General features: G+C 37.0%; 1 long non-coding RNA gene across 1 annotated transcript in view; it reads right to left on the bottom strand.

The window, feature by feature from the left end:
• LOC108176837 (uncharacterized) overlaps positions 1 to 2813 on the bottom strand; it is a 33271-nt gene extending 30458 nt beyond the window's left edge. The window contains exon 1 of the long non-coding RNA XR_016231199.1: positions 2683 to 2813. This is a non-coding gene — a long non-coding RNA (uncharacterized LOC108176837). The remainder of the gene's footprint in view (positions 1 to 2682) is intronic.
• Between the last annotated feature and the right edge of the window lie 11355 nt (positions 2814 to 14168).

Here is a 14168-nt window from a genome sequence, read left to right on the forward strand (position 1 = left end):
CTGGAAACATGAATGAGGTCAGTGGTTCTCAGACTTTAGCATACATGAGCATCACTTGGAAGGTTCCTTAAGGTTAAGAATTTTATATTACTCTAGTTTTAATGACCTGTGATTACATTGAAATTTACTGAAATTGGTGGAATGATCATTTTTCCATTCAATTGTTGTTTATAAGCATTGTCCATATTCCCACTAAACTAGGGTCCTTTTTCTATTTACTTGTCAGAGTTCTTATTTGGTGAAGCATCAAGACTTTTTACTGTAATATAAATTGAAAATATGTTATCTCAATAACAAAAAAAAAGATAAAAGGAGAGGGAGAGACTATGAGAAGAGGAGGGAGAAGGGGAAGGAAGGAAGGGGATGTCATTATATTCTAAAAATTTTATCTATAAACTTTATAATAAAGAGAAAGATTCTGATTTCATATTTCCACCTACAAGTTCTAATTCAGTTGGTATAGGGTTTGGCCTGAGAATTTAAATCATCAACATATTCCCAGGTGATGCTTCTCTTAGTGGTACTGACCTAAGAATTTCTGAGCCTGGGCAAGGTTACTGATTCCTTTTCCTAAGAATTTGGAATTAGTGAATGTTACCAATTATCTTTGTGTAGCATCTACAGACTTCAGGCTGAGTTGGCCATATTCAGTGAGAGAAAGTCATTTTGCAAGGATGTGAATAAATCAAATATTCACCAAGCAAAATAAAGAGCTGAGAGAATGCAACTTGAGGAAGAATATAAATTGATAAATTAGGTATTTGGATAATTTTCTAATTTCTTGTTCAAAATAATTTGACATGTCTGCTTGCTGTTATTGTTGTTGGATTTAGAAAGATACCCTTCCATAGCTTTATAATAAATACCAAAATTTATTTAGTTTTTTATTTACTCATTGCTATTATGTATTCTGCAAGGCACAGGACCACATTTAATAAATTACTGTTGAATAATAATAATATTTTATGAATTAATTTTACATACAAAATAATAGTTATACAAAAATTTTAGCAATAACACCCAATAAAGTCTACTAATGTTAACTATAACTATGTCAGAAGAACAAAGACCTTTAATGATCATTCTATCTAGAACAGTCTATTGAGCATTTACTTGTTTATATTTTGGGATCTATGTTCACCTTCAGAATCATGTATGGGACAAACAGATCCTCTTTACCCTCCATAGTTCTTATGTAAACTCTGGTAGGATATAGCTTAATGCAAGAAATGATTAATAAAAGAGAAGCATATAGGCTTTATTAAATTTATTTGCACATGGACATCCTCACAAGAGTGTGATATGCAAAGAAATGACCAAAGTATGATACTTTCTTACAGCGTATATAGAGACTCATACACTTTTGTGAAAATGGCAGAATCCCTGGACTAGATTACTAAATTCTAGGTATGTTACTAAGAGATTTATGGGGGAAGATGTAAAAGCTAGTGGAAGATAAGGGTTTCTTCAAAGAGTTTATGTTTTATCTTCATTGCAACCCCAGTTACCACTCTCTGCTGATCACAGCTATTTATCAGCCTTGGTATGTGAAGGACATTCCTCCAAAAAGAATCTTATGGCTTGCTGCATGCAATCCATTTTCACAGGTAACTGTGCTTTGTGAAATCACAGTTCCTCAAGTTATGTCAGTATACCAATTGTTGTATTTTGAGATGACACATCCTTAATTTCTTCAATAGAAGACAATAAGAGAATAGCAGTAGTTTACTGCTACATCCCCCAAGCCTAATACTTATAAATACACTCATGACTAGGTAGGTAGGGACCAGGGTGCGATTCATCTCAAGATGAGTCTCAAAGGGCCTGAGAGAAATCAAACAACTGGCATCTATGATTGGTGACTTGACTTAGCCCAATTAACCCATCAAAACTCACTTCTCAGTGCCTCTCCCAGACCAATCCTGAGAACTTCCCATTCTACAGCATATAAATCTCCTAGACAATCTGCAACCCTGGCTACTGGGAGGTTTCACTAATTCTTTCAATAAACTACTGCTTTACACATTCTTTCGTGTCTCTGCTCCTAATTCGTCATGTACACAGATAAAGAGTCCAACAGATGAACAAAATAGTAATCTAAAAGATCCATAACATTTCAAAAATTTGGCAAAAAGAAAAATCTGCAACATTTATTGGTGATGAGACACAAACCTGAGTGATTAGAACCACAGATTAGGCTGGCACTGAGGCTCACTATGCTAATCCTCCACGTGCGGCGCCGGCACCCCGGCGTTCTAGTCCTTCTTGGGGCACCAGATTCTGTCCCAGTTGCTCCTCTTCCAGGCCAGCTCTCTGCTGTGGCCTGGGAGTGCAGTGGAGGATGGCCCAAGTGCTTGGGCCCTGCACCCCCATAGGAGACTAGGAGGAAGCACCTGGCTCCTGGCTTTGGATCAGCACAGCGCGCCAGCTGTAGCAGCCATTTGTGGGGTGAACCAACAGAAGGAAGACCTTTCTCTCTTTCTCTCTCTCTGTCTAACTCTGCCTGTCAAAAAACAAAAAACAAAACAAAACAAAACAAAAAAACTCTTGCAACAAACCAGTGATGAAGGAATGAGCAAATCAAGGAATAAGTCATTGAGAATTAATTTCCAGTTTAAGCATACTATGATATTTTGGGAGAAATAGTATTTCTTGAAAGTGTTGGGTAAACCCACTACTTACTTTTTGTGTTATGTAAGTCCTAAAAAGGTGATCATATCTTTTCATCTTCTCAAGGCTCTAAATGAAATCACCAGATGTTGTGTAGCAGGCCACAACAGATCAAAAGTTCAGGTCCAAGGGTTGCACTGATTTTGATTGCAGGGATTATCTATGTCAGCAATTATGTAAGAGACATCAACAAGGTAGGGGTGTCTACTATAGCATTAGTAGCTTTCATGTCAACCAATTCAAGCCCTCAATGATAACTGATGCCTTTTATTCTCATTCACACAGGCCTCTGGTTTGCTGAGGTGACTAAGCTGCATGCTACAGTTCCCCATGTGTATTCAAGTGTTTTTGGCTGACGCATGTTTATATTGAGGCCTAGTCCAGAGAGGCAGAAATCAAGGAGCATGGTTTCCTTTTGGTAGCAGTCAGGAGCTCCACAAACGCATTTGATGGAAGTATCTGCTGCCACCTTAGACCTGGGCTTGCAATTTTCATACTTTTATTTACCTCACATCTCACAGATCAAAGGAAAATCACATGGCCATGCTCCACATCCATGGAACAGGGAAATATATTCCTTCTATGGATGTTAGGGAGGCTGAATTTTAGTGGAACGATATACTAATCAGTTTCAAGTACAAATGAGGGACAGATACGTTACCAAAACTACCTTGGATGCCCAAGGCAAACACTTCACCTGTTATTTTTCATAGACTAGCCCAGAATTGGAATCCAGATTCCTCTGAGGTGTGGTGTTTGGTGATAGATCTCCCGTCTCATGTTGTTTTCAGGGATTTAACATGTATAGGATTATATTAATTCGTAATAAGTTCACAAAATGCTCAACTCTAATAATTTAGGGAAATGTAATACATATATTGGTTTCACTGTGATAAAAGGACATGAGTAGCAAAAGGAACATAATGGTGCTGTAGTCTATAGAAGGAAAAGGAAAAAGATATTCTTAAAGATCAACAACTAACACAGTTCTTGATTTGGAATCTGTTGTGAACTCTGTCATAGTTAGCATTTGATCCATCAAAATATGTTCCAGTTTGACCAGCACGAGTTTGGCACTAAAAAGGTGCCTTTGCCAGATTGCTGAAGTCCATTTTCACACCCCCTTTTCCTATTCTCTGGAAATTTTTTAAAGGATAGGAAAGTGGGAAGACAATTTTATTTTGTTTTTATGGTATTTATTTGAGAGTGCCCCTATCCACCTATCTGGGCCAGCAGCTGAATCTGGGAGCTAAGAACTCAGTCCAGTTCTCCCACATGGGTGGCAGGAACTCAATTACTTGAGCTGCTGCCACTGCTTCCCAAAGTCTGCATTAACAGGAAGATGGAGAATAGGAGTCAGAGCTCAATATCCAATTCATGCACTCCAGTATGAGACATGGTATCATAACCATAAGGCCAACTGCTCACCCTGCTGTTCTTCTTTATTCTTTTTAATAAAAATGTATGTATTTGGGAAGAGAGGAGGAGAGGAGAGAGATCTTCCATCTCCTGGTTCACACTCCAAATACCCGGAATAGCCAAGGTTCAGCCTGACAAAAACTAAGAGCTGGGAACTCAATCTGTATCTCTCATATGGATGGCAAAAAGTGTTATTTGATTCATCATCCTTTCGCCAAGGACCTGCACTAGCAGGAAGCTGAAGTCAGGGCTGAAGCTGGGTGTTGAACTCAGTACTCTGGTACGAGACATTTTAATTGCCAGACCAAATGCTTTCTTCTCTATAGCAATTTTAAATACTAAATTACAATGAACCAGAAACAGAAAATGTCTTTCTTCTTCCCACTTTGTGATTTCCTGTTCAGTATCCTAATGATAAGAACCCATCGAATGCTGTTGTCAAAGGATGCTAGGGAAATATAATGTGTTGACCCCCAGATTCCTTAATTGGCAGAATCAGGAAGACTGGAGTTTTAAGGGGTCAAGAGGAAATAGGCAAATGATCCAAATAAAGGACCATTATCTTTTAGCCTTAAGTACATGCAGGGATACTGCAGGATGTAACAGGAGGGAGATGAAGGGACAGCATCAGTGCATCAGTTGTTCTTCTAGCCAGGTGGACTAGATATGATGTCTGGTGAAATAAATTGGTTCAAGCCAGAAGCTGAAATAATTTGACTCTTATGTTGTACTGTGAGACTCTAGGAATGAGTCTTGGTGCTTCAGGGTCAACACAATACTGTGCATGAAATATATCACTTGTAGACATCAAAAACTGATAATAAGCTTCAGAAAAGACTTGGCTCAGTGCCTGATAAAAGAATGCCTGAGTAGAAAAAAATTATACTGGAGCAGTCATGACACATGTAAGATATCACCAAGCTTCAAACTCTCTAAAATAACAGATTGGAAGAACAGATATTTTAGGATGGTTGGATGTCTTGCTTAGACTGATGAAGGTTTAAGTTCAGTAGGGATTAATGTTTGATGTAATATTGTGGTGTTGTAGCCTAATATGAGTCACCTTCAGAACTACAAACCGTAGTAAATAGAGTAACACTAATGCAATGTAAACTTTACTTTTATAACCCACAAAAGAACTATACTTTTCATCTCATACACATCCTAAACACATTTCATGAAATAATCTTATTTATATGATGTGCATTTATATTTTCTATTGTATCTATTCTTTACCATTCTGTTTCTTAAAATAATATTTCATTGTAACTTATTTAATTGATTTCATGGCCACAAAAGGAAGTGTAACAGTGCTCTTTCAGTTTGAAAAACAAGGATCATATCTGATTTTCACTTTAAGAAATCTGAGGTTCAGTTTGATCAATAAATCTTTACAAATTTCTTTACACATGGAGTTACATCATGTTCAGTTGTAAAGTCCTCAAAAGTGAGGCAATAACTAGTTAAATTGTATCCAATAGTAAAAGATTTCTTCATCTATGTTCTTAGTGGATGTTTCATAGTAATTATGAATACATATTTGAAGCACACTCTCAAGGATTATCTTATCTCCTGGAAAGATTGTCATTCCCTTGAGGACAGAGCTATGTTCAGTACTCCTCCTCTTTTTCTCCTACAGTAATCACCTGATTCTAATCAAGGAGTTCTAAAGCCACATTTAATTGAATGAGAGATAATTACAAAGACAGTATTTTAAAACTTGCATGCCTCTGTTGTGATAGCCAATAGGCTGGTGTCACCCTTTTAAACATAAACTATAAGTAAGAGTTTCCTCAGGAATAAGGAGAACCTAGCATCTCATTTCTCTATTCAATATAGACTGTTGGCACAGTGACTTGAAATACTGTGGATTTGAAGTTCTTTACTATTAACAAAAAGCTTTTTAGATTTCTCAGAACAAAATCTGAAGTAGAAAAGCCTTCTGACTATATGACAGGCTCACAATTTTCTCAGATCTGTAGAGTGCTGGTATACCTGAACAGCTTAATAGTTATCCAAGACTCATGTTCTGCTAAAGTGTTTGGATTACTCGAAAAAAAAAAAAAAAAAACAGGTAGGCTGATTTTATATGAAAAGAGAAGAAAACAAACTCTACAGAGACTTTCAATTCGGCCCTTCTATCAAGTAAACTTTTTTTATGACTTTGGCATAAACCTTTGAAAAGCTGGAATTTTAATAGAAATGCCAATGTAGTTTTAAATATAGCACCCCTTGGGCTGTTCTTGCATTACAGGGAAATCCAATGCCCCTTGTAGCAAATGAATATTAGAAGTATTGATGGCAGGTTTTCATTCAATGTTTAGCTGTTTCACAGTCTTTCTTTTGATAGAAAATATTTGTCACCATTTATATTTGTCAAGTACTGAATAATTTTAAAAATTGCTTATTATCAGTCTAATTCAATGTACTTAAAACTACTATTTATGCACCTGGAAAAGCAGTGGAGGATGGCCCAAATCCTTGAGCCCCTCCACCCATGTGGAAGATCAGGAAGAAGCTCCTGGCTTCTAGCTTCAGATCAGATCAGCTCCAGCTATTGTTGCTATTTGGGGAGTGAACCAGCAGATGGAAGACGTCTATCTGTCTCTACCTCTCTCTGTAAACGTGTCTTCCAAATAAATTAATCTGAAGAGGAGAGGAGAGGGGAGGAGAGGAGAGGGGAGGGGAGGGGAGGGGAGGAGAGGGGAGGGGAGGACAGGAGGAGCTGGAACTCGAACCAGGTACTATGATATGGAATTTGGGTGTACCAAGTAGCAACACTGTGTGAAGTATTTTCGCTTATGTCAATTTTTGATACCATAAGTAATAATATTTTAATAGATATTTATCTCTTTTCAAAAAGTCTTTGATCATTTATATGATAAAAATATTGGTCTTCCAATGAGTATTTTTTACTGTAATGATCATAATTGGCTTTTATTTTTGATAGTAGCATTATGGCAAGACTTCATTCTATAAAAGAGATTAAAGGTTCCAGTGGGCTGAGTAAAAGAGTTGGTTTTACAGACAGACCAGGGCTGAGAATAGCAGAACAAAAGCAGATTGATTGTTGCAAAGCTACCTTCTTGCAAGGTAAGGGCAGGTAGGAAGAACAAAAGAAACAGAACTGATTGACTTACCTCAGGTTACTCCAAGTTACCCTTTTTAGTGGAAGGATTAAGGCAGGGAACTTCATTATTACAGTAATTGCAACTGTCCTCTATACACAATCTACATAAGTATTTAGACAAGGCCATGAGATAAGTGAAAGTTCTCTCCTCCCTTCAGAGAAAAGTATCTCCTTCTTTGGTGGCCCTTCTTTTTACACGGAGGTCTCACTCATAGAGATCCTTCATGTAGGACATTTTTTTTTTCAAACAGTCTTGGCTTTCCATGCCTGAAGTGCTCTCACAAGCTTTTCAGCCAGACCAGGAAGACTTGAGGGCTAATTCTGAAGTCAGTGTGTTATTTAGAGCAATTGTCATTCTATGAGTCTGCTGTGTGGGCTGCTTCTCAGGTTGAAACATTCTCTCCTTTTTAATTCTATCCATTTTTATTACCAGACACTTGATCTTATTTATATGATCCTTTTAACACTTTATATGATCAATTTAACATTTAATATGATCACTTTAACACTTAATGTGTTATTATTAACACCCAGCTAAATGGGATTTGGAGTCCCATGGCAATTTTTAGCTGTACCCTTAGAAGTGAAGTCTGTAGGAATGTATGCAGAACTATACAGCTTTACAGTTACAAACTTCTTCCTCCCTCTCCTTTTCCCACTCTTATTTTTTATTGGGATCTATTTTCAATTGACCTCACATATGATTCATTCTATGTTAAGCAAACAGTTCAACCAATGGTGTTAAGAAGAAGAAAAAAAAAATAATCTGTTCCTCGACTGTCAAGACAAGGGCTATACAAGTCATTTCTTCTCCAAGTATCAATTTCACTTCCACAGCTTTACTTTTAGGTGCTCTTAGTTATCAGAGATCAGGAAGAGCATATGCTATTTGTCCCTTTGGGAGTGGTTTATTTCACTAAGTATGATGTTTTCCAGCTTCATATATTTTGTTTCAAATGACCATATTTCATTTTTTACCACTGTGTAGTATTCCATAGAGTTCATATCCCATAATTTCTTTATACAGTCTTCAGTTGGTGGGCATTTAGATTGATTGCATGTCTCAGCTATTGTGAATTTGGCTGCAATAAACAGGGGGGTGCAAATAACTGTCTTATTTGCTGATTTCATTTCTCGTGGATAAATTCCCAGGGGGGTATGGGTGCATTGTATGTAAGGACTATTTTCAGATTTCTGAGGTATCTCCAAACTGTCTTCCATAGTGGTTTTAGCAGTTTATATTCTCATCAACAGTGGATTAGAGTACCTTTTTCTCCACATCTTCACAAGTGTTTGTTGTTTGTTGATTTCTGTATGAAAGAAAGCCATTCTAACTGGGGTGAGGTGAAACCTCATTATAGTTTTGATAGGCATTTCCATGACAGCTAATGATCTTGAGCATTTTTTCATTTGTCTGTCGGACATTTGGATTTCCTCTTTTGAAAAATGTCTGTTTAAGTATTTTGCTCATTCACTAACTCTGTTGTTTGTTTTGTCATTGTGGAGTTTCTTGATCTCTTTATATATTCTGGTTATTAATCATTTATCAGTTGCATACTTTGCAAATAATTTCTACCATTCTGTTGGTTGCCTCTTCATTTTCCTGACTGTTTCTTTGGCAGTGCAAAAGCTTCTCAATTTGATGTAATCCCATTTGTTAATTTGGGCTTTTATTGCCTGTGCCTCTGGGGTCTTTTCTAGGAACTCTTTGCCTGCGCCAGTGTCTTCTAGGGTTCCCCAATGTTCTCTAATAATTTGAGGGTGTCTAGTTATAGATTTTTGTCTTTATTCCATTTTGAATGGATTTTTGTGTAAGGTTTAAGGTTGAGTTCCTGCTTCATACTTCTGCATATGGAAATTCAGTGTTCCCAGCACTATTTGTTGAAAAGATCATCCTTACTCCACGGTTTGGTTTAAGCTCCTTGATCAAATATAAGTTGGTTGTATATGTAGATTTCTGACTTTTCTATTCTGTTCCATTGGTCTATCCACCTATTTTTGTACCAGTACCAGGCTGTTTTGATTATAACTGCCTTGCAGTACTTCTTGAAATCTTGTATTGTAATGCCTCCAGATTTGTTTCGGTTGTATAAGATTGTTTTGGCTATTTGAGGTCAATATTTGAGGCTAATATGGTCAATCCTATAGAAAGTTCCATTTCAGCATCATTTTTTCTAGATCTGAGAAGAATTTCTTTGGTATTTTGATTGGTATCACATTGAATCTATAAATTGATTTCAGAAGAATGGACATTTTGATGATAGTAATTCTTCCAATCCATGAACATGGGAATGTTTTCCATTTCTTGTATCTTTTTCTAGTTCTTTAATGTTTGGTAATTCTCATAATAAAGATCTTTGACATCCTTGATTAAATTTATTCCAAGGTATTTGGTTTTTTGTAGATATTATGTGATTGATCTTAGAATTTCTATTTCAGCTGTGGCACTGTCTGTGTATATAAAAGCTATTGTTTTTGTGTATTGATTTTGTATCATGCTACTTCACAAAACTCTTCTATAAAGAGTTCCAATAGTCTCTTGGTGGAGTCTTTTGGATCCCCTATATAAAGAATCATGCCATCTGCACATAGGGATAGCTTGACTGCCTCTTTCCTGATTTGAATCCCTTTGATTTCTTTTTCTTGCCTAATGGCTCTGGCTAAAACTTCCAGGAATATATTTAATAGCAATGATAAGAATGGGCATCCTTGTCTGGTTTTGGATCCCTGTGGAATGCCACCAACTTTTCCTCATTCAATAGGATGCTGGCTGTGTGTTTGTCATAAATATTCGTGATTGTGTTGAAGAATGTTCCTTCTAAACTGAATTTGCTAGGAGTTTTCATCATGAAAGGGTGTTGTAGTTTATCAAATGCTTTCTCTTCATCTATTGAGATAATTGTATGTTTTTTTCTTCAGTTTGTTAATGTGATTTATCACATTGATTTACAAATTTTAAACCATCCATGCATATCGGGGATAAATTCCACTTGGTCCAAGTGTATTATATTTCTGATGTGTTGCTGTATTTGATTTGCCAGATTTTGTTGAGGATTTTTGCATCTATGTTCATCAGGGAAATTGGTCTGTGATTCATATCTCTGATGCATCTTTTCCAGTTTTAGGAATTAAAGTAATGCTGGCTTCATAGAAAGAATTTGGGAAGGCCCCCCCTTTAAATTCTATTGAATAACTTGAGAAGAATTAGAGTTAGTCTTTTTTAAATGTCTGATAGAATTCAGTGGTGAAGCCATCTGGTCCTGGGCTTTTCTTTGTTGGGAGGGTCTTTATTACTGATTCAATTTCTATCTTGGTAATGAGTCTTTTTAGGTTTTCTATGTCTTCATGGCTCAATTTAGGTAGGTTGTATGTGTCTAAGAACCTATCTATTTCTTTTAGTTTTCCCAGTTTGTTGACATTAAGCTCTTTGTAGTAGTTTCTGATGATTCTTTTTATTTCTGTGGTGTCTTTTGTTACAGTTCCTTTTTCATCTCTAATTTTATTGATTTAGGTGTTTTCCCTCTCCTTTTTTCGTTAGTTGGGCCAATGATGCATCAATTTTGTTTACTTTAAAAAAAAAAACAGCTCTTTATTTTGCTGATCTTTGTACTGTTTTTCAGTTTAAATTTTGTTGATTTCTTCTCCAATTTTAATTATTTCTTTTCTCCTAATAGTTTTGGGTTTGGTTTGCTGTTGATTTTCTAGGTCCTTGAAGTATGTTGATAGTTCATTTATTTGGTGCCTTTCCAATTTCTTGATATAGGCATCATTTGCTATAACCCTTACTCTTAATACTGTTTTGCTGGATCCCATAAGTTTTTGTATATTGTGTGGTCATCTTCATTTGTTTCCAGAAGTATTTTGATTTCTCTTTTGATATCTTCTATGACCCACCGTTCATTCAAGAGCATGTTGTTCAGTCTCCATGTGTTTGCATATGTTCTAGAGATTCCTGAGTTGCTGATTTCCAGATTCATTGCATTGTAGTTTTAGCAGATGCATGGTATGATTTCAGTTTTTTAACTTGCTGAGAATTGCTTTGTGGCCTGACATGTGGTCAATCCTATAGAAAGTTCCATGTACTGGTGAGAAAAATGTGTATTCTGTGGCTGTATGGTCGAAGGCTCTGTAGATATCTGTTAGGTATATGTGGTCTATAGTGTCAATTAACTCTTTTGTTTTCTTCTTGATTTTCTTTCTATCTGGTTGATTTGTCCATTTCTGAAAGCAGAGTATTAAAGTCCCCCATTGTTATTGTATTTGAATGTATATCTCCCTTTCAATCCATTAATGTTTTTTAGATAAACAGGTGCCCTGTATGAGATACATTCACATTTATAATAGTCACATCTTCCTGTTCATTTGATCCTTTAATCATTATATAATGTCCTTCTTTGTGTTTTTTAATAGTTTTTGTGTTAAAGTTTATTTTGTCTGATATTAGGATGTCTATACCAGTTCTTCTTTGGTTTTTGTTAGCATGGACTATCTTTTTCTATCTTTTCACTTTCAGTGCATGTGTCTTTGTTGATAAGACATGTTTCTTGCAGCAGCAAATAAATGGGCTTTCTTTTTTAATCCAGTCATCCCGTCTGAGTCTTTTAACTGAGGAGTTGAGATCATTTACATTCAGGGTGCCTATTGTTGAGTTCCTATTTGCCTTGCCATGTTTTCATAAATTGTCCTAATTTTTACTTGAGTTTCCTTTGTAGTTTTACTGGGTTAATTTCTGCATCCATCTTCTTTCATAATGATGTTCTTGATTCTGTGTGTAGCTCATCCTTGAGCATCTTTTGTAGGGCTGGGTGAGTAGTTACTAATTCTTTCAATTTCTATTTGTTGTGGAAGATCTTTATTTCTCCTTCATTCATAAATGAGAGCTTTGCAGGGTACAGTATTCTGGGTTCACAGGTTTTTTTTTCCCTCTCTTAAGACTTGCAATATATCTTGCTATTCTCTCCTTTCCTGTAGGGTTTCTGATGAGAACTCTGCAGTGGATCTGATTCGGTTTCCTCTGAATGTGATTTTTCATTTCACTCTCATATACATTTTAAGATATTTTCTTTATGTTTTTAATGGAGATTTTTACTATAGTTTGTTTTAGTGAAGGTCTTTTCTGTTTGTGTCTATTGGGAGTTCTGTGTACTTCCTGTAATTGAATGTCTCTTTCTTTCTCCAGATAGGACAAATTTTGTGTTATTATTTCATTACAAAGGTCGTTCTGTGTATAAAGAGAATTGAAAATGAATCTTGATGTGAATGGAATGGTAGAGGGGGCAGGAGATGGGAGGGTTGCGGGTGGGAGAGAAGTTATGGGGTGGGGGAAGCCATCCATAAGCTATACTTCGGAAATTTATATTTACTAAATAAAAGTTTTAAAAAAGGTATTTGAATCCTTTCTTTCTTTCCATGCCTTCCAGAACTCCTAGGATCAGTGTCTTAGGTTGTTTGGTAGTGTCTTGTAGATCTCCAACCATGTGTTTTCATTTTCTAATTTGTTCCTCTTCCTCTTCTTCTTCCTCTTCTTCTTCTTCCTCTTCTTCTTCCTCCTCCTCCTCCTCTTCTCCTTCTCCTCCTTCTCCCCCTCCTCCTCCTCCTCCTCCTTCTTTTTTGGTCTGAATATAATATTTCCAGAAGTTTGTCTTCTAGTTCTGATATTCTTTCTTCTGTTTCACCTATTCTCTAGTTAAGACTTTCCACTGCATTTTTATTTGATCTATTGAATTATTCCTTTCTAGTATTTCATTCTGACTTTTCTTTAGTATCTCAGTTTTTAGGAGAACTTATCATTTAGATTATGAATTTGCTTCTGATTGTCTCTAAGTAATCTGATTATTAATTTTCTGAATTCCATTTCTGGTATATCTTAGAACTCTTTATCTTCACCTTCCATTATTGAAGAGTTGTAGTGTTCCTTTGAGGGCCTCATAGTGTCTTCGTTATTTTTATATGGGGTTTTTCCTTTGTTTCATGGTGTTTGTGTGTTTTTCTTTTTGCTTTTTGTTGCTTTTCTCTTTTATTTGTCTCTTTGTGATTTGGTGGGAGGTCTATACTTTTAGTGAGTTCCAGGAGTTGTGTGCTAGATGTGGCCTGGGTGCTCTGTGCAGTATTCCAGGGTGGAAGAGTTATCCAATGTAAGGTCCCTGTGGGGCTGTGTATCTTTCCTCTGGTGTTTTGGTTGGAGGAGGTTGTTCACTTCTGTTGATGTAACCGCCTCTAATCTGTGGAGATTTTCTTGTGGTGAAGTTTCCCTCTGTTATGAGCTTCTATGTGTCTGTGTGTTACAAATGGAAGCAAAGAGCCCCGCCTACTGGAGCCTCACTCATTTCTCAGTCATGATGGAAGTAGACAAAAGCTCTATTGCATGGAGCCCTGCCTACTGGGGCCCGGCTAGCTTCTCAGTGGTGGGTGGAACAGGCTCGAGTTTTTGATATTCAGGACTTCTCCTTGTTGGATAGCTTGCATGGTAGGGAAGAAATTCTGAAATGCTATGGTCCTCATTCCTGGGTGGGGGTTTGGTGAGGTGAGCACGTGTATGAGAGGCAATGGTGGCAGACCCCTGTTAAAAAATGTAAACAAACAAGATGGCTTCTCCCAGCTGATTGAAGGTCTGTCCAGGTGGGGAGATGGGTGGGAGAGAGATGGGCAGGGAGGTGCCCAAACTCTCTGTTTGTTCCTCTATCCCTTCTCTTTTTTCCCATGTTGAACTTCAAATTAGTTCATCAGGCTCTCCCTCCCACTGCTATTTACAGCTCCATGGACCCATGATTTCCCGTCTCACCTGGTCCTCTGGGGCTGGCACCAGCCTCTCTGGTCTGAGAGGCTGCTTCCCTTTCTTACTTGCTTACTTGCTTCTCTTTCTTACTTGCTCTTTCAGTGTGGACCTGCCAGTGTCTGTTCCTCCCATGGACTTCCCATCGAGAATTTCCCATTGCTCTATCTCCAGCAT

This window comes from Oryctolagus cuniculus, chromosome 3 (assembly GCF_051225735.1).
Source record: "Oryctolagus cuniculus isolate XC-2025 breed Fujian yellow rabbit chromosome 3, ASM5122573v1, whole genome shotgun sequence".
In the NCBI taxonomy this organism is placed as follows: domain Eukaryota; kingdom Metazoa; phylum Chordata; class Mammalia; order Lagomorpha; family Leporidae; genus Oryctolagus; species Oryctolagus cuniculus.